The sequence below is a fragment of the Oryzias latipes genome, chromosome 10 (assembly GCF_053564925.1).
Source record: "Oryzias latipes strain Hd-rR chromosome 10, Olatipes_Hd-rR_3.1".
Lineage (NCBI taxonomy): Eukaryota > Metazoa > Chordata > Actinopteri > Beloniformes > Adrianichthyidae > Oryzias > Oryzias latipes.
In genome coordinates, this window is record NC_136246.1 from 33,523,339 (window position 1) to 33,547,357 (window position 24,019).

A 24,019-nucleotide genomic window follows, 5' to 3' on the forward strand; every position below is an offset into this window, starting at 1 on the left:
ACCTGTGCGCCCTCTACTGGTTGTGGGATAAAACTGCACAGCAGAAGGCATCAAAGCGAAAACGTTTTTCTATGACTTTTTAAGAAATGTAAATATCTAAAAGCTTTTAAAGATTCAAATGTTGTCACAGATTAAAAAAATAAAAAATGCCAGAATGTTCCAGGTTCTAAAAACAATTGGAATTTAAATTCCATTAAAACAAATACACACAATAAACACACATAGACTAGCAAGACAAGTCGCCACAACACAACCAGCTGATTGTCTTTCCACACAATGATAGACAGAACTCAGGAGAGAGTGGAACATCTTGGCTTAGACACAATCTTTGATACAGTTCCACAAATAACTTTGTCGTTCACCTTTCGGCATTCCCCCTCAGCCAATCAGCTTTCACTGAGTCGCACTGGTGGTTTAACACCGGAAGCCCTTCCTGACACATTTTACCCGGGCTGGGGACCGGCACAGGGGGGCCCAGACGTGGCCCCTCTTATGGCTACATAGGCAGTAGCTTGAAGGGTCTAGTCCAAAGACCCAGGCCGGGAATCAAACACCGATTTCCCATGTGCCAGTTCTGCATTTAACCAGCAAAGCCGTCCAGCCACTACGGTGAAAAACTTTGGTGACTTTGAAATTATGAGAAACCCAAAAATTCTGACCCCAGAAAAATATATGAAATCAACACTGTAAAAAAAAAAAGAAGTATTTTTTACTTTAGTAAACTAGCCCATTAAGTTTCTTTTGTACTGTGTTGTAGAGGTAAAATCACAGACGCTTCTACGGCGGCCCTGAAGTGCAATAAACCTGTTCAAGTCCAGCTGCACTGAGCCAGTTAAGAACTTGCCGTCAAACGGGCTCGACTGGGACCACATTTTGAAGATCATATGACCACAGAACATGAGGGGGAACTCACTGATCCCAGTCCAGCCTCAGAAATCTCGGTGTTCAGTCCGTGTTCCTGGACTCCTGTTCACAACATCTGGCAAAACCCAACCTCTATCATCTGAGAACCATGTTACCAAATCCAACCTGGAGATGGTCGTCCATGCTTCTGCCTCCTCCAGTTCAGACTACTGCAACTTTCTCTTCACTTGTCCTAATAAATCTGCGGTCCCTCGTCTTCATCTCATCCAGACAGGAACCAACAGAAGGTCTCATCTCACTGCAGCTTTATTTTCTTTCCATGGATTACCAAGTACATTTAGGACTTCAGGATTTAGATTATCATCCAACATTCAGGAAGAGTTTGAGGGTGAAATAGAGTCGTCTCTACACAGTTCATCAAAAACACGTCAGCTGATAAATTAGAATAATAAAACCAATTAAACTGTCCAACACTGACATACAGTATTTACACTATAGGGAGTCCTGCTGCTCACATGAGGACTTCACAGTCTCGTCCTGTTCAATTAAGCCCCGCCCCTTCATGACAAACTTTGCCCGGTCGTGAGAGTCAAAGTTCAGCCTAAATACCATCCGTTCCTTCTCCTCCACTTGTGCTGAGTCTGCAGGAGTTTATCTTAACTTCCAGAAAAGCGCAATAAGCTTTTGAAGCCTTTAGGGAAAACATTCATTTAAAAGGCAAACTGCTGCAGTTTAGATTTACTGTTCACCCAAAAAAAGAGCAAAAACAACACTTTTCTCCTCCTCCAGCCGGAGCGCATGCAGGCGGGAGCAGCAGCTTTGTGGCAGGAAATAAATCTTCCAAGTTCATACATTGTTTGCTGCTAAGTGAGCCGCCTGTGAGCTACTGAATGTGAGAGAAAAAATCCAATAAAAACTCAATTAAAAGCAACCCTGAACTTTTATGTGTAATGTGCAGCGTTACGAGGTGAAGATCCTTCAGAGGCCGAACCGCAGAGGAGGAGCCGAGTCACCAACTGCTGCTCTGACAGGCCAAGTCAGGGAAGAACCGCAGAGCAGCAGCGCTGGATCTACAGGTGCTTCATCAACCTGCTGCCGTCCGTGACGATGAGCACCAGAACCGCCGACTGAAGAGCACCAACAGCCCAGCAGCCAAAAGCTGCTTTCCTCCACATCAGAATCAGTTGGAATCACGTCATTTGCAATAACAGAAGAAGAGTAACAATAGCTCGAGGAGCATTTTAGTTATTTACCGTCGCCGGCGACAGTTTGGGTGTTAAAGGGTTAAACTGGACAGAAAACAACATCATAGCAGCATAAAGGCTCCTGATTGGTGAACTTTAAAAAAAAAGTTTTTTTTCAGGAGTCAATACCTCTGATGTCACAAACACTATGATAGCTAAACCACGCCTCCACGGCGGTGCAGTCAATGGTGTGGTTGGCTTCCACACCATTGACTGTAAATGAGAACTGGACTGAGTGGCTCCTCCCTCCTGGCGTTCCAAACAGGAAGTGGTTCCAAGCGGCCAAAATCCCATAGTAAACAGCTGCTCCTCAGTCACTCTATTGGTCTGATACCTTTTTTCCTTTTTTAACACGTTCTTGATAATCCTCATTTTATTCAAATTTTTTCTGTAGTTCAAGTCATAAACTGACCAATCAGATGTCTCAATAAAAGAAGGTGGAGCCTGTTGGCCCCCGCGTCTAGCGTTCCAAACGTTTGACAGATGTCAAGAAAAAAGGTGAGTGGTTGCCATAGAAACAATGACTCAGACCGTCTCGGACCAATCACTGTCGACTGGCTCCAACATGGCGACGTCCCTATTGGTTGGAGCTGGAAGCAAACCATTTTCTATGGACGACATCAGTCCGTCCGGTTCTCAGAGACGGTGAAGGACTCTGACCTGCATCTTAGCCCCGCCCCAAAGGTGTTAAATGGTTGGAAAAACAAAAGGGGAGGGGGAATCCCCTCCCCCTGCATGGACTGTGATTTATACGAATACAACGAGATGGACTTTACCGTCAGACGCCATTTTTTGAAGGTTTTAATGTTAAGTCAGACGAACTGAAAAATGTGCTCTTCTACTGTTCATCTCTATTTAAAGGGTTCTTCAATTTTAAAAAAGATACCTTAGAATACAAAACGTTTAAGAATAGCAAAAACCAAAACAACAGGGATTAACTTAACCAGACAGTTTTTTTTGGAGCTGCACACCTGTCCTTCACAGATCGAGGTCACCAAAGGAGCAGTGTCACGTACGCCGCCGTTCAGTCATCGTGAGACAAAGATCCAAACCAATCCCAGGAATCCAAGCAGAAGATAAAGCCACGTCCAAACAAAGGACGTTAAACTAACGTTCAAACTGAAACGTCCGTCTCATTCTGCCTTTAGAGAAATGTCTGACGCCGCTTCACCAAAGCAGCAGAACATGAGAAACCCGTTCACACAGGAAGTCAAAAGAACCACTCTCTCTCTGTCCTTCTGCCGCTATGAGCTGCCCTTCAGCCAGGCAGACCGCTGGTGGTTTGAGGGTTTGATGCCACCAGAAGAAAAGCTCCTCTAGCAAAAGAGCCACAAAGCCTTCAGTCAGCGTAGGCGGCTCCTGTGAGCGGTTAGGATTACCCCACAGGTCACGGCAAAAGTGGACTCCAATGTAAAGAAGCTCGAGGACAAAAGCTTTATTTAAACGGACGTTTACAGAGCTGTGGAGACATGAAACGGACCTTTTTTGATCTGAAAATGGACGTTAACATAAATGGAACTAAGTCATGTTTCACACAAGGTTTTTAGCGACGGTTGAAACACTTCTAGGAACTAAAATTGATCTAAAGGTGAAAGATTTTCTGTTGGGAAATAAAACTTTAAGTTTTTGGTTTTTACACCTGTTTCCCTCCGTCCGTTTTGTTTTCTGAATGATCAACTTGAACCCTTTCTATTGTCTGTAACCTCTTCTTCATGAGTGTCCTGCAGCCTCTTCAGCCATTTCTGTAGTTTTTCTGCTTTCACTATTCTTCTTTCTTACTGTGCCTTAGAGCATTTCACCCCTGCCACATCCTCACCCAGTGAATATGAATTAGTGATGACCTCATCCTAGAAAAAGATGACATCACAGCGGGAGAAACCATCATAAGAAAGAAAGGGGCCAAAATCTCTTATGGGGCTGGAAAAATTTCAAAACACAAAACCAAAACATACGTGTTGGGGGTATCCAAAGGAAGTTTTGAAGCTATTATGGGATGGCCACAGGACCTATAGCTTGTGACAGTGTGGCATTTGTTGATTTTCACATTTTGGAAACTTTTGTTTGAGAAATCTTCACAGCATTTCACAAAACCCATCAGTTTAAGTCTACAACCAAAAATTCTCCATCTTCAATTATCAAAAAAATCTTTCTAAGATTTCTGACTCATCACTCCTAACTCCTCATGTGGGTTCTAGAACGGCTTTAGTGCGGCGAGCTCGCAGAGGGGCGTTCATCTGTTTTTACCCGGAATATTGGGAACATTTATCACACATGAAACCTTGGCATAAACTAAACTAAACAATATGACTCATGATTTGACCATATTTGTAATGGGGGTGTGGTCAACAAAAAACCTGCGATGGCACAAATCCAAAAAAACGCACTTTTGCAGATTCACAAAAATGACATGGACCTCATGGAAAAAATAAAATGGTTGCTGGGGGGAGAGTGAGTGGCCTGAAGCAGCCCCCCAGCTAGTGAGGGCAGGTAAAATGGGGGTAATCGGGGGCCAGTGTGGCCAGGTAGCACCTGCAGTCCGTGCATACCTTCCCTTTAGAAAGCTTTTCTCGTCTTCCTGTGTTTCATATTTCATTTAGTTCTCTCCTAAAACTCCTGGATTATTCATTCAAGCCAGTTCTTGACTCATTCATGTTCAAAACTAAATTCTAGGGCTTATAGTGGGTTTATTTGAATCCAATTCATGTTTTTTTCTTTTTCCGATATTAAAATAATCCAGTAAAAATGAAACCCAACCTGGGTTATTTTTAATTGTGGAGTTTTTTCTATGAAAATCTTCATAGCACGTCAGTGTGACGACTTCCTCACATCCATCCAACAATTTTCTTTTGCTAATGCTGCAAAAACCCGAAAAAGAAAGCTGGTGAGAAAGCCTTCCATGGAACAGACATGACGGCAGAACCGACCTGTACAGAACATGTTCTGTTCCAGAAGGATGGAGGTTCTTTTTTCTGTATTTGCTGAGATTTTATCGATTTTTCAGCCCTAAACAGAAGCAGGCTGTTTTTCTCCTCTCTGCTCGTGTCGCTGCAGGAGAAAACATTTATTGTATTTTTCTCATAAATATTCTTAGGAGGGGGGACAGCATGACTAATGTGGCTTTGCTTTACGTTCCCCCCTCCGGCTCGGTGATGGTAACTCCAAGCTGTCCTCTGGTGAAGAGAGGTTTTGGTTTTGTGGCTCACTGATGCTGTTAAAGATTTCCTATTATCACGGCCGCTCCAGTATTTAATTAAGGCTTAAAACACAACATGAAAGGCTGAGCTGCAGCGTAAAAATGGAAAAGAGTCACTAAAAGGTGCATTATGATAATCACAGCACACATTTTTGATTCATTACCTCCGCTGGCCCTGAAACTTCTGTGGATCTGAGCAGAAAAAGCGGCTGGCCTCCTGCCAGACGCCGTGAATCAAACCCCGAACAGAGGATTGGCCAGAATGGATCCATAAATAAAGCTGTTGGGTTAGTGCTGACTGTTAGATGAGCTGTGCAGACGCTGCTGCACGTTCCCTGCGTCTGTGGTGATGAAGGGAGGTGTAACGCCAGCAGGAGGCACCAGAGGGCAGCAGCCGCCTGCGAATCTGCCGCTCAAACGTCTGACTGTCTAAACTGCAGAGAAGCCGTCGTTTATCAACACAATCTCCTCAGATGTTCCCATCAGCCCTCCGACAACAGCAGGGCTGTTTACTGAGGTTTCCATGGCAACGGCATGCACTAAACAGGCTGGCTGGACTTGGATGGGTGAGCGGCAAAGTTTCAGAATCTGAAGCTGGAAATGCTTCCGTTTTTCCTCCGGGCTGAAGCTGTCGGACCAAACAGGTGTTTGGTTCTGAACGAAGCATCACATTTCCTCAAACGGGCCAACGCCGGGATGGGGGGGGCGGTTCAGCTGCAGTACAGACAGACGGTTGGCGGCCTGGAACAGCGCGGATGCTGCCGGAGCGTCTATTTATGTGAACATCTGCAGAGAGATGAGCTCTGAACGGCGCCTGCAGCTGGAGGGACAGGATTTATCTTCCCTCCACCCTCCATCCATCTTCCAAGGCACTTATTCTCCACTTTTCATTCAAAAACATTAGTGGTGACGGTGCTTTCTCTCCCCACAGAGGCCCCATAAAGCTCTGATCCAGCTGGTGAAGCTCCTCTTCTCACTCTCTTCATCATTTTGTGGATTTAAGCTGAATATTTCGCTCTCCTGTTCCCCAAAGTTCAAACTTCTTGAGTTTGGCGTCACTGAGGTCAATGTAGCTTTAAGAAAATTAAGCTGGAGTTTTAAACATAAAGATGGACTGAATCAAAGCCGTCTGTCTGAAAACAACAACAGAAGTGATGCTCTCACTGAAATTAAGTTAAAAGAATGAAACAGTTGTCATGATTTTATAGATTCATTTCCAGTTCCATGTTTCACGCTTCAGTGGCGTTCTGTGAACTCACACGCCATCGGAGGTCCTGCAGGGCGATTCGAGCGACCGGTGGGATTTGATCATCGCTGCATGTCAAGAATTAAAATATCTGTTTGCTTAAGTCCACCAATCAGGAACTCCGCTTTGGGCATGTGACGCAATGAGTGGGCAGAGTCCAAAACCAACAAAGAGAGAAGAGAAGCTGACAGTTTGAACTCTATGATACTTTCCATATTTGTATGGAGACAATACTAAACGGTTCCTCTGATTTAATCCCAATGTTTTATTTTTCCCTCCTTGGTCTAAAGCGGGACAGCAGGTCGTTAAACCGGGTCACAGAGACAGAAGTACCGCTGAAAGCGTCCGTCATTCAGACGCAGCTCCTGCAGCAGACGATGAAGCTCGCCATACGGAAAGTCTTTGAGGTTGTGTCTGAATTCCTTCACTACTCACTATATAATTCAATGAAGTTCATTGTGTCTCCAGGTTTAAACTGAGTTCATGAATTATTTTTTTCTCAGACACGGTTTGTTTCTGTCAAACGTACCTTACATGTTTCGGTAGACTACCTTCTGCCTTCATCAGAGTCATCATCAGCTGGTGGTGATCTGACGTCTTTAAAAACAGGTGGTTGTGACTGAGGCGGAGTCACCTGTCAGACCTTGACAAGTGACTCCGCCCCTTGATGTGCGTTTCTTGCTGGAGGATGTTGCTCCAGGTATGGGAGAGCAGGAAGGCCCCCCTCATCCATCTGCGGTGTCTGTTGTCTTCAGTGCGGAGGACTTTGGCCAATTCTGCAACACAATTTACAGACAGAGTGAAGGCTTTCCCATGGCCAACCCACTATCAGCCACAATGTGCAGCTTCTTCATGGATGCGCCCCCTACAGGCATCAGAGAATGTCGATGACATTCTGGAAAAGATCAAATCTGGACACACACAGCAGATCACAGACCACCTGAACACCGTGGACGATACGGGACAAACCAAATTCACACATGAAGAGGAAAAAGACAACTCCATCAACTTCCTGGAAATAAACATCACGCACGCCGAAAACAGGGACATAAAAATAAAAGTAAACAGGAAACCAACTCACACAGACCAATATTTATTATGGACATTGGAACCTTATTTGATCATGCAGAACCGGTAACGGACGGGGAGGACAAAAAGGAAAAGAAGAAACACAAACAAAATGCACTAACCAGGTGTCAGTGTCCCCAATGGGCCATAAAGAAGGGACAAACACAGGTGGAGCACAGGAAGAAGAAGAAACTGACGAAGAAATCAGAAAACAAAGGAATGGTTACATTACCGTACATCAGAGGAGTAACAGAACGCATCCAAAGGGCCATGAAAAAACATCACATCAGCCCCCCAGTTAAACCGTACAGAAAACTCAGGCAAATACTGGTTCATCCAAAAGAAACGATCGAACAAAATAAGAAATGCATCGTCATTTATGAAATACCACGTCACACCTGCAACAAAACATACATCGGAGAAACGGGAGGCACCTTCATCCCAAGAAAAACAGAACATCAAAAAGAATACGACACAAATAAAATACTAACAAGAGCAAGACGACAACAGGCAGTTCAAGCAAACATGAAATCACCAAAGCAGCAGAACACCAGAGCGCCCTAGAAATTTCCCAGAAGTCTCTGTGAAAACTCAACTCAAACGCGTTGCGTTGGAAGAATTTCTGCCCAAAAAAAGTAGTTTTCTTTAAATAAACATCAACGTTTTCATAATTTAAACACAGTGGGTTCATAAATATTTGGGTTCATATCGATCAGATTTTCCCTTTGTGAAATCAACGATGTCATATTTGCAGTCTAATAAAAGTAGTGATCATGGCGTCTGTTGCTTTTAAAATCAAAGGATTGATAGTCCCACGCTAGTTTTAGGGAGGGAACGTAGCCTGAATGATGTCATGAATCTGAACATCTGATGGTGTTATTTTTGAATCATAAACATGACTTTTCTAATGAAAATAATCTGAGTATATTTTAGATAACTGATCTGTATGTGGTATGTTAATATACAAAATAGTTATATCTACTTTACATAATTATCAAGTAATTCATCGTCGTCATATGATTTATTGATACTTAAGCATACAGACCTGAAACTGTGCTGGTAAGGCATAGATATCAGATGAAAAGTTATAACCCAAATAAAAATAAACATGTAATTAAATGGTTACAGTAGAACAAGGGTGGGATTATAGAAGTTCACTTCCTTCCACTCCCTTTCAAGCAATCATTGATTTAATATCTAATTATCTTAAGTTTGATTCATCTTTGAATGAATGCATGAATGCTTAATGTATTGTTGTGTGCATTATTCCTTGAGTGCTTGAAATAAACCATTTCAAATCAAATCAAATCAAAAACCCAGACATGTAGACCTGGTTACTGATGCTTTAGTAGGACTAAAATAAATCAACCTGATCTCCACACATCATCCGTGTCTTCCATGCATCACATTTACAAAGATCCAAGTCTTTGTTTTTCATAGTTACAACTATTCTAAGTTCTAACAAACAAAAGCTATTTTCGTCAATCAGTCTTTGGCCTTAACTACGGGGTTTGATCCAAACAGTTTTTCAGTTTTCGGAGCAGAAAAAGTGTTCCCTGTGAAAACAAGCCAGCTTCAGGAGGCTCCGTCGTTCCTGACTCCAGAAACCAGGATGCAGATGCAAAAAACCAGCGGAGGTCCAACTGCATCAGAGGCCGAGTAGAAGCAGCTGGAGAGCTGGACAAACGAACACGACTGCTCCTCCACTCCATTCCGGGGCCACATCAATGTTTGTCTGCTCTCTCGGCCTCAGCAGCAGAAAAGCTCTGCCGGGTTTTTCAGATGTGGGTTCAGAGGCTGGAGAGCTCCGAGACACAGCCGACTGTGGTCAAACGCCAGCGGCCAGCAGGCAATTTACTCCTCAGCAAACATTTATCAGAGCCTAAAGTGCAGCTGGTGATGGCGCTTTATCTCCTAGGTTCATGTCTGAGAGCCTCGGCTTCATCCTGTGATCATTTTTAAACCATTCCTTCAGATTGCAGTTTCACTGAGCCTTTACGCTCTTCAGGATGAAGCACACAGATTAAAACTAATTTGTTGCTTTTCTCTTTAAGCAAAGAAAACAGTCTGCAGGATTTTCCCATCTACTGATTTGCTTTAGGATAGTTTCTCAGGACATTTGATCAGGAGGGAAGTCTTGTTCCATTCCTTTGGTTTCAGATGTTTATGGGACGGTTAGTCCTGATCTGCTACTTAGTAAATTAGAAGCTTTCTTTAAATAGATGACTATGTTTTTCATTTTTATTGTTCTTTGATTAAACCTCCCCATGGATTCTGGGTAAAAACTAGCAGTTTTTATGTATTTATTTTTGCTGAATCCAAAGTAAAAGCATCTTACCTTTCTTTATGCTCAGTGTGGTATTGCATCGTGTCTGTGTGTAAATAAAGAAACGCTGTACTTACCTCTAGATCACCTCTTTAAGTGGATCCATATACACGAAATAATTAGCGTCAACTCCGTCAGAAAGACCAGCAGCTGCTTCTTCATGTGCGAGCTCCAACCAGGTGATGCGGCGTCGCGCCTCACCAAACAAGCCTGATTAATGAGGATATTTCAGGAAGAAAGCAGGTGTCGCAATGAAGATCACACATCTACGAGTTTAAGAAAAGTAATTAGCCCAAAGACAAATATATATATTAACCAAACAAAAGTTATCCTTCAGTTTATATCAAAGATATTTGATTATTGAAAGCTTTATAAAGCATTAACTTTAACAATCCCACCAAAGAAAATGTATTTTTCCTAACCTTCCCGAGCAAACATTTATTGCTTATTTTTACTTGTCCTGTCAAACAGCAGAGCAAGCAGGTCAGAGCTGAGTTTCTCTTGTATTGGACCGATTTTATTGTTACAATAGGAGTTTATGGATCTACAGACAGACTGAGAGTATATTTGTATAAACCCCTTTTGTATCTGAGACTAAGCTTTATTTATGAAAATATAAATATATAATTCTATGCATTTCTTGTTGGACCGGACAGAAAAAAGAAGCAAAAGAGGAGAGAAAGAAAACAGATTGGGATGTCAGAGATAGGGGATAAGGGGTTAAAGTGTGTGTGTGTGTGTGTGTGGGGGGGGGGGTAGTTGATATTACAAAGTTAAAACATAAAAGTGTCATAAGTAAATGACACAAAATAGTCTGCACAAAACTATTTACAGGTTAGAAGTATAATCATACACTAATGATAAAGATTTATTTCCCAGGATTTCTGCACATAGACAGGTACACACAATATTCACATTACCGATATTCATGAAGGGGGGTGTAGAAAAAGAGAAAGGAAAACTATACCCATGCCCATATTTGTGCAAAGGTGAATAAGCAGGTGGGTTGAATGAATGCGTGCCTCTTAGAGTGAACCTTGATCACACTGAATGCTCCAGCAGAGATAGGAGGCCCGGCACCTCACCCCCCCAGAGCTAGGGGCAGACAGCGCAGCAACCCGGCCGGTCCAGGCATCCAAGAGCCTCCCCGTCAGACAAAGAACCAGGAGCAACCACCATCCCATGCACCTGACCCCCACCACAGAAACAGAGATGGAGGTCAGGACCCAGCAGCCCCCCGGCCGAGGAGTAGGAGGAACAGAGAACACGCTGAGCTGGAGCCCTGGCAAGGACCCTCCCCACCCCAAGGCGCACCTGGCCTATGCGCAATGCCCCGACCGCTGGAGACCTATGCCTGCACCCAGACGAGAGGCACGCCACCGCCCGGGAGTCCTGAGCCCCCACCCGCCCCCAACCCCAGAGGCAGGCCGGCGCAGCCCATGGTCAGCCCACACTTTGCAACCGTGCAACCTGCCCGCCAGCCCCACCGAGGTCAAGAGGGGAGAAGTGGCAGAAACCAAACGCCCGAGTAGGAGGGCGAACGCAGGCAACCAGCGGAGGCCCCAGACGGGGCCAGGGGACGGTGAGCCTGAGGACCAGGCTCTAGTTGCTGTGAGCAACGTTGGTAAAGCCCGGGGTGTCCAAGTATGCCCAAGAGAGGGGCCCCACCCGGCCCCAGGGGATGCCGCCCAGCCCACTCAGATGTTGTAGACTCCCTCCCTGCACGGAAAAATAGCCGCAAGATCAGGGACACAGGAGCCCCCCACAGCGCCACCAACACCCTGGCAGCAGACGCCGGTCCATTGTACTCAGTCTGGGGGGGAGGGGACAGGGAGCAACGTGACCAACCCCTCTCATTGTGTGTGTATGTGTGTTAAAGAGGTGCAGTTAAAATTGGTGGACAGGGGCGATACAGAGTCACCCATTCTACAACAGCAGAGCCTGATCACCCAAGCGTGTCCACCACATGCGTGTATTTGTGTATGTTGGTTCTTAGTGTGTGCTGTATGTTCAAGACTCTATTCTGATATCAGAAAGACTTGCTGTCATTTAATTCCAGCCGGGAAACAAACCGCAATTATTAGTTCTCCTCCATGATCAACTTTCAAACGGTTTAACATTCAATGCGTGTTCAATGGCCGCGGGTTTTGTGTGTGGAGCCTGAAAAGGGACTTCAAGTCTTGCGTAGCGACGTGTGAAGGGGAGAATTTTGAACTTGGAAGCCCAAAACGTGCACACACTCGTGTACAGAGATTTTACGTAGAATTAGGGTCCGCTTTCAATGACCAAAACATGGAGAAGCTTTGGCGCAATTTCATTAAGGAAGCTCCACCTCCTTTTAAGGTATGCTGGGTTTTGCATCATCAGTTAGGCCGTCACTCTGAACCAATAGTGAATTAGCCTGGCTTTCTGCTCAGCCAATCACAGTCCCCTTTAAACTTCTGAATGGTTGTCTCTCTATGTATTTTAGATGGTTCATCCGCCCTCCTCCCCCCGTCCCCCTCCTGGACCAATGCTGTGGACGTGTTCGGCCTACGACCACCATCAGTGTCCAGGCTTTGTGGTGTAGACCCCCATGGTCAAGTTCATCCCAAACACACAAGATGCCTTCGGCTTTAATGAATTTCATGTTTTTCCAAATTCAGTCCCAGTTTATCAAATAGCTTAGCTAACATTTGCAGTTTTATGGACGTCTTACTTTGCTTATTTCAGAAGGACTTCAGTGAACAGTTTGGTCAAATGGGAATCAACCAGTCGCATCAGATTTTTGCTCAAAGGTCTCATGGTCACATTTTAGAAATACAGCTAAGATCATTCTATGGGGAAAATTGACTCATGACTTGAAAAGACGATAAATATTTGGGATCCTGGATTCTTGGTGCATCTCCTTGAGTTTTGGGACCTCAAAGTTAACTGAAATGAATTTCTGGGTTGTCTCAGGTCAGACTTTCAAATTTTGAGAGTTACTGTAACCCTCTGAATTTGATTGGTTGTGGTAATATCTATACCACTGCAGAGTGAGTAACCAGGAACAACTGGCATCCATTAGCCATCGTAACCCCATGGGGATGAGCCACACGTTCAAACTCTGACAGAAACGGCTGCGCTCTCACTGATTTGACTTCCTTTTAACACTCGATGGATCGGTTGTGGCAGAGAAGGAGTTATCTATAGAAGTAAAGCGTCTCTTCTCTTCAAAGGCTTTTGTGGCTCAACTTAATTTATTGCCACAATCCATCGAACAACATCCATCAGGTTTGATAGCATGGCGGCTCCCCGGGCTCCTGTGTAATCTGAGCGATGAGGTATAGCTTTGATATCTGCAGCCGTTAAATAATTGATGCTTTAGCTTCTCTGTGTCCAGTGGGGTTTGATTGTGGGACAAAGTTCTTGAATGTGTTTTTGTTTGGAGAGCAGTGGTTTCCTCCCATGAACTCCGTCCGTGTTTAAGGTTTTCCTCATCGTAGATGGATCTACAAAAATGTTGGCATATGCCAGAGATTTGTGGAAGTCTTTGGCTGGGCCTCTAGGATTCCTCTGCTGCGCTCCTGCAGTCGTCTGGCAGGGTGACCAGAGAGAGCGTCAACAGAGCTAAACTTTCTCCATTCTGTCTCACCGTCAACATCCAGGCTGGTCGAGATACTTTTGCTGCCTTTCCAGCTTCATGCAGGTCATGACAGCAGGTCTTCTGAGATGTCCTCAAATGGATTTTAGCGAATATCTGATCGACCCCCACTGGCATTCGTGGGTTTTCTCCAGTTGCTTTGCTTTCCTTTATTATCTAAAAATATAACGAAAAAGAAAAAAAAATGTTTTTGCTTCGAGCATGGATTGTATTCAGACTGAGAAAACCTCAGATGAATCGAAACAAACCAAGACCACCTTGAAAGATGGGTCAGAGAGCGGTTTCTGGTCCCGGACCAGGGTCCACACGATTATCGGGGGAAAGGAACTCCAGTTCACTTTATTACAATGTGTCCAGTCTGAATACACCCCAATATTTCCAAAGTTATCAAAGTCAGGGAAAAGACGTTCATCGCATATCAAGCAATGAAAACAATGGTAGTGTCTTCGGGGCCCCCTCTCTGTGGCCCCTGGGGGACCACTTCAATGCTCCTGACTGACGTTGAATGGAAATGTTGTAGCCTTGTTGGCTGGGGTCAGTGTTGGGCGGGACTGTAGCTTAATTTAGTGGGCGGGGTCACCGCTGGAAAACATGTTGAGATGAGGATATGCAACAAAACTCTGAACAAAATGATCAAAATGATGTATTTAATTTACCATTAAAGACTTGTTGCTATGGCAACGCTTTGCAAAGATTGAAGTCACTGATGTAGTTCTGATTCATTTCTCAGAGTGAAATTGGACTTCCTTGTATCTCTGGAGGTTCAGGTTTTTCATTTTGAAGAGCTGCTCCAGCATTTTCCTTTGTGAAAATCTTTGCATCAGGAGTCAAAGACTCAAAGGTGGCGCCGATAGAACTGTCGCTGCGTTTTTATTAGCAGATTGATTTGCCACCAGGCCAGTCCTTCGGTTTAACCTCCTAATCAGGCGTCGCCCGACTTTCGCCGCCTCTACCGCTGCTTCTGAGACACAGAAAATAATGAGAGATGGGAAAAGAGATGCAAGGAGATGAGAGAGGCTCGGATGGACAGATTGCCCCGAATATGAAAAGTCCTCAGCAGAAACACCTCAGATCCTGACTGTTGATACAATTCTTTAATTGGAGAATTAACTGACTCAATTAATGAAACAATCCCAGTACAAAAAATATTAAGACAAAAAGACACACAAGTAAGACTTTAGATAACTAAGGGAATCTTAAAATTACGGTTGCACGCTAATATCGTATACCAATAATTATCGGCCGATAGTAGACAGTGTGACGTCATGCAGATAATTCAGATAAGAATTTTTTTTCCAATAAGACGAATGCTAAATGACGATGTGTTGGAAACCTGTGGCCGTTTTCAAACAGTTTTCTACCTAAGTTGACCTCTGCTCATGCACGTCAGGACGTTTCCTCTCTGGGCACAGATAGAGCCCGTAAATAAACGGAGCAAATCTGACTCTGTGCTATAAAAAGCAGCGTCAGAAATGTTGTTTTTCAGTTTGTTAGCTTTCACAATCAGCCTTTTTTTCCCCATCCCTTTTCTTCTCTGGTATTCTGCTGGGACTTCCTAGAATCCAGCATCTCTGGCTCTACAAGAGCAGAGGAATGTAAATGTCCCTCCTACAGAAATAAAACAGAGGTTTAAAACATTCAGAACGTCAGGCGGGAGTCGACTGTTGATGAAAAGCTTCCTGCAGTTCTCTGGAAATCCGTTCCTTGTCTCTAATCACACCTGGGTAATGGACCCACCTGAGTGGGCCCACTTTGCTGCAGGCAGGATACTCCATCTAGTTAAAGGGGGTGGTGGGGTTGTTATTCGGGCCTCCCAGATGCAGACCATGAGGTCCTAACTGTTCAAGCTCCACCTGAGACGATCCTCCAGCCTCCCTTTAACAGCCATTACTCAGCTCTCATTATCTTTATTATCTATTATATTATTTTTCCTAGATGTTTTCCTCTGAACCGGATCATGCTTCCAAACATCAGGAATCAGAGGGAAGCGTCGGCTGGATAGCGAGTGTCTGTGTACTCGGTCCAGCGTTAAACAAAGAGCTAAGGTCAGGAAGGCTGGACAAAGGTTGAGATGAAGTTCAGAGATTTAATACCAGTGAACATTTGCAGAGAAAAGATCTTTAATAGGAGTTCATCTTTGAGTCAACAAGAGCAAAAGGACGGCCTGAATAAAACTAGCAGGAGGATTAGAACAAAGAGGCGTGATGTCTTTGGGTGAAAAGCCGCTTTTACTCCCAACTGTAATTAGGATTATCCACATAGTAATAGTTCATAGAAACTGAAACACTTACTGAACACTTCAATTGACTTTTCTTTAAACGCGTGAAGAATTTCTTTCTCAGACTGACCATGACCTCTCCACGCCTCCCGGCACAGACGTTTGTTTCAGGATGAGTCTGGAAAAAAGGACTTTTTCCTCCGTGTCACACTTTGTGCCTCGATAAGGTTTTGGTTCTTTCCAGGTGGGTCCAGGCTGTCTGCAGGTGAAAAATGGTTCAAGGGTGAACCTTAAAGATCAAATGAATCAAATGATATGAAGTTACATATGTAGTTAAACTACTAATTGATTTAAATAAAAGCAGAATATTGCCTTGTGATCAGGAACATATTTAAAATGGTACAGTCTAATAAAAAACTCAGCTTTCAGATAAAAATGTCTGAAAAGGTTTGTTTTCTTTTCTTTTAAAAAGTCAAGCTAAAGTGTTTTTTTCTTTTTAAAGTTCAGCCAAACATCCAGGAGCTGCAGAGTTTCTGGCGTCTCATTCTTCCATTTTCCCTAAATGTGGTCCATTTATTCAGCCCTGCCTCCATAAATGACATTTTGAAGTCTGCTCATTTTCTGGAGCGAATGCCGACGCCCCCGGCTGTTTCCCACTTTGCATTGATGCTTGCTGTAATAAGACTCAATGCTCAAAGCCTGGGGCCCCCCCCACCCAGAACACACAATCACCAAGTGGCTGCAGCGTGAACACAACAGCCGAAAGGCAATGTGTACGCCAGACGCACAACTAAAGCTTTGTCAGCTGAAGAGAAGTTCTGCTTCTGTCTGCTGTCTGAACCTGAAACCAACAAACCGGACCGGAAACCAACGAACCGGACCTGAAACCAACGAACCGGACCCGTTCGTACGCAAAAGGTACCACGTGTGGATACGAGACAGACAAGACCAACTCCTAACTCGGCATGCAGTCAACGAGGTGATTTATTTATTTATTAGTTTTAACCGTCTGCTTACATTGTAGGTCCGTTGTCAAAAGATTCCTATTTTGCAGTTTTTACGGTGGACTCGGAAAGACCCAATAAACCCGTTAAGAGAACCGTTTGCGTCTGTGAATGCCTGGTGTGGACTCAGTGACACTATGCAAAAGGCGTGTTCAAGAATCTGCGTTGAATGTGTTCTTGAACGTGCGTCACATGCACGGTGTGGACGTAGGATCATACGTCTCCCGATGCGCCTCTCGTTTCTCCAAAAGGTCTTCACCATAGAAGTTCTGTTTGTGAATCTCATGACGGACATCACATCAGATCGGATGAAAAGCACTTGTTTTAAGACTCCTGATGTAGTGGTTTGTGTTGTACAGCTGAACTCATGACCACTCCTGGACCTTTGGTCCTTTTATAAATGGGTAATATTGTATTTGTTTCTTATCAACTTATCAATGAAATGACGCCGAAACCTTCAGAAGCAAAAACTGGACAAGCGGCTCAAGCTTAAGACCGTGAGAGTGTAAACATCTTCAGTTCATCTGCTCCTAATGCTGTTTTCCTCCTAAAATGTTCAGTTAAAAAACTTCATTCACCTGACTTTCTACGTTCAACATTTGGTTTTCTCGTCACGGTTAAATCTTTTACCACCTGCATTGATCAGAACATACTCTTATATTGAGGATTCTTTTCATGGGGTGTTTTTCTGTCGTTTTCCCATCATGCCTTGCTGGCCGGTGGCTGTATGTACAGGCTGAACATCATTTTGGATGTTTTCTTTCATTCTGGGCGTCGGCTTCATGGCGCCGCGTTTCTGCTGCAGGGAGTGAGTATGAGTGGGTTCCTGCAGACAGATGAACCTCCTCCAATCCCCCGCTGACTGACAGCGCTGCCGCCGGCCTCTCTTGTTAACGGGGGGGGGGCCTCTGCCTCTGACCGCATTTGAAAATCCTCTCTGTAAGATGAGTGGGTCCGCCTGCCGAGCATCGCCGCTGCGGGCGCCGGGCTGGAGAGTTTGTTTTGCGTTTTCAACTACCGCCTCTCTTCCTTTTTTGTCTGCGAGCTCGGCGCTGCCTCCATCTGCAGGAATAGAAACCGGCTCTGTGGAGTTTGGAGCAAAGCACCAGCAGAGGCTGAAGCCTGGAGCTTCAGGCTGCTGTATTTCTGTCTGATAACAGAGAAACTCCAGCCATCTGCATTTGAATAAAACCTCCTCAGCAGCAGATTGGACCGACTCCAGCCTGCAGGGGTTTCTCAAAGAGTCGCTTTCCTGCAGTTTTTTGCAGCTAAACTCGCTGTTGTTTGCAGAAGCTCCGCCCTCCGGAGTTGTGATGGACGTTCAAACCTTTTCTTATTTTTAGAAAGTAAAGATGCATCCAGTTTAGTGCAAACAAGTGTGAGTAAAGCCGTAATCCCAACGGTCCTTACGGATAAATACGGGCGGTCTGCGGGGGAGAAATGTTCATCTTTATCCTCCATCTCTACTTCATCTGCTGAGGTTTCCATCAGTTCATCGTTTTTTAAAAAGCTGACCTGCTTGTCATTTCATTTTCCACAGATGTGCAGCACCTTAAAGTCCTCGCTCCCCATTTGCTTCAGGATGATTATGAGGCTCGCCCCCCCCCCCGGTCACAACACTCTAATGATGATCAGCTGATTGATATGTGACATTATTCCGCGATGGAGCGCGGCGCTCTCGCTCCCCTCAGCGGCGGCCTGGCAGGGACCAGAGCAACCACAACCTTTCAATAATGGAAAGGCTGTCTGCGGCTCAAAGGCTGATCCTTTTGTTCTAATTAACCTGTGAAATGAGTTCAGCCGCCGCCGCTGCCGCTCCACCTGCAGCTAAACGCTCTAATAGTCTGTGAACGGAGGCGCCAGAAGAATGCCAAGAGGTGGAAGGTCCAGCCAGCGACTTTCCACAGATGCTTCACACCTCTGGGAGCATTAGCATCATGAAGGTGGAGGCGATTATCCACAGCTTGATCTGAAGGCTCTGAGGGCGACTGGCAGCACAGAAACACATCAGCATTCATGAAGGTCCTTCAGAAACAGCGAGATCATTAACCCGCCTTCTCAACGAGGAGATCGAGAGGAGCTTCTGCTGGGGCTCTAACGAGGTGTCCTGTTGACAGGACGGTCACTGAAATGTGGATAGTTTGGTAGAAACACCCACAGTGAAGTAATTAAAGCTCTGACAGGTGAACCCATTCTGGGGGGGTGCTCTGTATGGGTTCTGTTTTTTTTTGGGTGGTCCGGGTCCGTGGAGGGTCGTAGAGAGGAGCGGCTGCATCTTAAAGGGGACCACAGGCGTGTCTTCCTGTTCTCTTGAGGCTTGTATGGCCGCCTGATGGGACGCCATGAGAATGGAACGTACCATTGGCGTGCGCATGATAAATGTATCATTAAGTATTCCTAGGGATAATGGAAGATACTCGCTGATGCTGACGTACGGCATCAGCAACATGAAATCAAAAGCATCATGAATTCATAGAATTCAATAGAAAAATACTAAACTGACTAAACTAAACTGGCATCCCTGCCCTTAGACCCCCCTTCACGGTAAGGAAAAACTCCACCAAAAAAACGGATTCCGGAAAAGGCGATTTACCAGAACTCACAGAATGCATACAAGTTTCACTTTGGTCACATTTGCACTTTCAGACTGAGAACGGTCTAAGAAAACTTTCAGGAAGGATCTCTACGTATTCAGACCTTCAGCAGCATCTTCATCTACGTTTCAATTTGTCGTTAACGTTTTAAAAACGATAGAAATGGTAGAAAATATTAATAATAACTGGGACTTCCCACTCGTTTTCTCAGACTCATCCGGCGGCCCTGCAGGCAGGTCTCTCCCAGCGTTGGACTCACTCTGCAGCTCTAAATCGATCAGCTCCAGGCAGATGAAGAGCGGCGGGTCACAGCAGGTTCAGGTCCTCTGGGTCCTCCTGACCCTGAACATCACGTCCCACCTCCGCATAACCGGTACCTCCGCTGACTCTAAAGTGCGGGCCTCCTTGATGAGCGCGCTCAGATGCTTTCTTCCTGCTTTCCCAGCTGCTTGTGTGAGAACGTCCGAAGCTGTGAGACGCTGAAACGTTTAGGCTAAAGAGATTCAGCTTCACTTCTTATTCGAATAAAATCAATAAAAACGGAATTTGTTAGGACGGAAATGTTCAGCCTAAAATAACTTCTCATACAATAAACTTTCACGAGGAGAATCTTCGTTCCAGAGGAGCTGCGTTCGGGTCCTCCACACGTGGTCACGCTCTGAGCTGCTCCATGGTTTGGTTTTTCTCAGCAGGACAGAACTCCAGAGAAAAAAAACCTCTGTCATTGGTTAAAAAGCAAATCAAAGTCCAGATTCAAACTGGATCTGTTTGATCCTGATCCTATATGAGGCTCGGCTTCCAGAGTTCTAGAGCAAAGAAAAGAGACGTTTCTCATAAGCAGCAAAGTGTGTTTGAAGTGTGTTCTCTGGACAATAGATGTGGCAGTAACATTTGCTAAATAAAGACCAGAAAACCTACAGAACCACTGCTGGTAAATCAGGAACATGTGATCGGTTAGTAGATCTGGATTTCATTAGTTATGTGGCGTCAAGTTCACATTCTGTGAATCTAAAGCCTCTGAATTCAGCTGACATTTTACCCTTTGAGCATTTTTATTTAAGGCGGCTGTGATTTAAAAGCTACTATTTGTTTTTCTTCAGAGGAGCAGAGTTTCAGGGCAGCGAACTAGAAAATGACATTTTAAAAGCATGTGGCGCCTCTGCAGAGGGCTGTGCCCTTTCCTCACAGCGGTAAACACCGACGGCGTCCTCCTCCAGGAGCCGGGGGATCAGAGGCGGGACCTCACAGCCGACCTCTGCGCTGATAAACCAGCAGCTGTGGAGCCGAAGTCTCTGAAATCATTAACATCCACTGTGTGGAAGACATGAATCTGACTTCAGAAGACAGCAAGGTTTTAGCAGAAGAGGCTGGTGAGCTTTGCAGCTTCACTCGAGAGAGAGAGAGAGAGAGAGCGATGAAGAACATCATCTTCTTAAAGCTCTCAGCATAATATTTAGGAAGAAAGTCAAACATTTTTCTTCTACTTCCAAACAGTTCCCTTTTCCTGGAAACATCAACTTCATCCAATCAGGTGTCTAAGCTCAGCGTCATCAAAGGCGTTCACCCTCCTCACTTCCCTGTGTCGACATGGCGGGTAGAGTCTCAGTTCCAACACAACAGCTAAAGACTGACCTGAGCAGTGGGTCAAACGCTGAAAAAGAGATCAGCTTCAGTTGGATCAGAACTCACTACATCTCCCAAGATTCACTGGGTTAACGTGACACCATCTCTTACTGTGTTACTGTAACTAGATTACACACAACGGAGGCCGACATTAAAGAGTCCGTGACAACAATTTACAGATGTTCTTCAAAAAACGGAGCTAAAACTGTTTTGTTCTCCTTCATTGCTTGTGTTGGACAAACAAAAGTGGACGTCTGACGAGAAGAATGACAGAATGTGTCCAAAGTCTGCAGTCACCTGTGATTTTAACATGTGTGGGTTTAAAGTCCCACTTCAGCTATATTTATCTTCATTGTAAAGTTGTTCCCTGTGGTCTTTTAAGTTAAATTATGTGGTTTTTAGGAAAAATCTAAATGTTGTAATTGTCTGCAGGACAGCAGGAGCTCGTTAGAAATGTGCCTCTGGATTTTGGGCGGGACTGGCGGAGCGGACGTAACCCCACGTTGATATCCCAGCATTCCTTTGTCTAAACTCTTTCCCACTAGTATATAGCCCCTCTTAACCCCAAGCTAACATTGGCGTAGAAAAAGTAAAAAAAGGCAGAGTTATGACGAGGAAAACAAAGACGTTCACGGATCTATTAGTCTGACAGTGGAGATTTAGAATAGGAGTGGGGAGAGTTTGGCTCGCACTGGAAAGGCCATAGGTTTGTTTGGGGGTTGAACCTTTTAAGCAGAAATGCAAAGACATTAGAGTGTTTAGTACTGAGAGGTCTGCTAAAGGAGAACAGGATGAAGCTGCTGTTTGGCGTCCCCCCCTCCTGTCTGACAGCAGAGAACACGGATGACGGTGGGCGGATGTGGAACATGTGACCAGTTCAATTCCTCTGACTAATAAAATCTGCTGGAGGTCACGACTCAGACCATTTTAGCCATTAAGAAAAGAGACATTTTCTCATTTTCTGGCTTAAACAACACAATTTAGCACTCTGCTCAGCGTCTGCAGAGCCAATTCCTGCTTGGACACCTTCGTGGTCTCAATCTGCTGATCTGCAGTCTGTCCATCACATGGGGTTGTTGTTGTGGCCGCTCTGCCTCCGCGATCAGCCCTGATTTGCCCCATTAGTCTAACATATGTGTGGATTGTGCTGTTGATCCCAATCAGTTGATTTGGAGCTGGTCTTCGTCTCCTTGGGGAACAGCCTCCCTCTTGTTTTTCTCCTCACCCTCGCCTCAAAAAGCAGCAGAGTCGCATGAATCCTCCATCTCAGTTTACGCCATAACTAAGCAAGCACTTGCCTTCATAGGTTTCTTGGTGTTTGTGTTGATCTGATGGCTTGGGGTCTGACAAGAGTCGATACTGCAATAAAAACATGTCTTAAAATTCCTGAACTAACGGGAAGCAATGCTTCTTCCTCACATTTGGGGATGGTGTGTTCATTGGGTCTCTGTCTAAAAGGTTCTCCATCTATACCTCAGTTTAATCCGTTTTACATTTGGAAAAGGTTTAGTTTACCCTAAAGACCTTTGTTTGTCTCCAACCTTGGACTTGTCTATTCTGCAGCAGTTTAACTTTTTCTCTTAACTTTTTTCTTTCAGAAGCATCAAAACCCAAAAGTAAAAAAGACTTTGTTGAGTTTGTCAACACGTGACAAAGTGAAGTACGTTTTTATGCTTCAGATTTAGGCTAAAAGGGTTTTCAAATCGGTTTGTGTTGGGAAAATGTCTGTCGGGTGTTCCTAATTTTCTGAGCTGAGTGTCAGGATGGAATTCAGAAGATGTTCAGAAAGTTTGCACAAAAACAAATCTCTTTAAATAGTCAGAAAGTCAATTAGAGTCAGTCTGGTTGTTTAGAATCTGCCAAAAGCGTCTTTAAATGAGCTCTGGAGTCAGACAAAGGCTGCGTGTCACCAGATGGAATCGGCTCACAACTAGACAGACACAAATCTGTGAGAAAAATGTCAAACTGGCAACACTTTTCCCTTGGAATCGTCCTAAACTGGAGTCATAACATGCTTTGCTAAAAATTAGGCTAAAATATAAGAAACGTTTGACGTCCAACAGGACGCTGGTTATTTCTGGACTCTAATTTTTCCAGCATTAATGCTATCTGAGTTTTTGTGTCCTTTCTGTGAGTTTGGGCGTTTTTGAAAATGGCCGTCTCCGCCGTCACGCAGAAGCTGCGGTCCATTGTGAGACTAACTTTTGTGTGATTTGACAGTGAGAAAGTGAGCAAGTTAAGCTTGTCAGACGCCTCTTGACAAAGTTGCCATCGGCAGCCGAGCTCCTCATCATCCTCACATCGGGATAAAATGAACCCATGAGACCGGTGCCCTGGAGTCCCTCAGTAGACTTAATTTAACAGAGTTAAAATCAATTTCTTTGCTCTCTCCTGGGTCAAATTAACTGTCTCCTTGCATGAAGAAGCGTCACAGACTTGACAGCTTGTCCAGATTCCAACTGTGTCCATCCGTCTGTCTGTCGGCTGGCAAACGGATTTTCATTTCTTGTCCAATCTCCGATTTTAACTTGGAGCTGTGCGCTGAGCTTCGCTCTGCCAGGAAACGGCGGCGGCGATGCGGTGCCGTGCTGCTCAGAGATGTGTGGCTCATGGTAATTGCTCCTATTTGTCGAGAAACACAGGAAGGGTGACAGGAAGAGAAATCCAGCCCTTTGCTTTGGAAGGAAGGTTGTAAAACTGTGGAATTGAACCGGCAAGTCACAGCTCTTCCTGGCTCAGCCGGCTTGTTTTCTGGACATTAATGTGGCAATTAATGGGAAAATATTATGAAGGGTTTGTTTTGTAAACAAGTGAAGAATCTGCAGCTTTCTTCTGATCTCAAAGGCGGGATTAACCTTTGGAAACGGCATCATCAGGCTGCTGGAATTTTCTGCAACTGCTCAGAAAAAAGAAAAGTGTTTGGAGTTAACGTGTTCCAGTCGTACCTGCAGTCAGACCTCTTTAGTCAACCAGAGTCACACCTCTCACAATTACAACCCACTAAATTTACCAGG

General features: G+C 44.7%; 1 long non-coding RNA gene across 1 annotated transcript in view; it reads right to left on the reverse strand.

Moving 5' to 3' along the window:
* The window catches only part of LOC110015804 (uncharacterized), a 144,917-nt gene that overhangs the window by 6,164 nt on the left and 114,734 nt on the right, over positions 1-24,019 (reverse strand). Inside the window, exons 3-6 of the long non-coding RNA XR_002874040.2 lie at positions 15,858-16,043; positions 13,824-14,527; positions 13,558-13,722; positions 7,077-10,151 (exon numbers count right to left, since the gene is read on the reverse strand). This is a non-coding gene — a long non-coding RNA (uncharacterized LOC110015804). The remainder of the gene's footprint in view (positions 1-7,076; positions 10,152-13,557; positions 13,723-13,823; positions 14,528-15,857; positions 16,044-24,019) is intronic.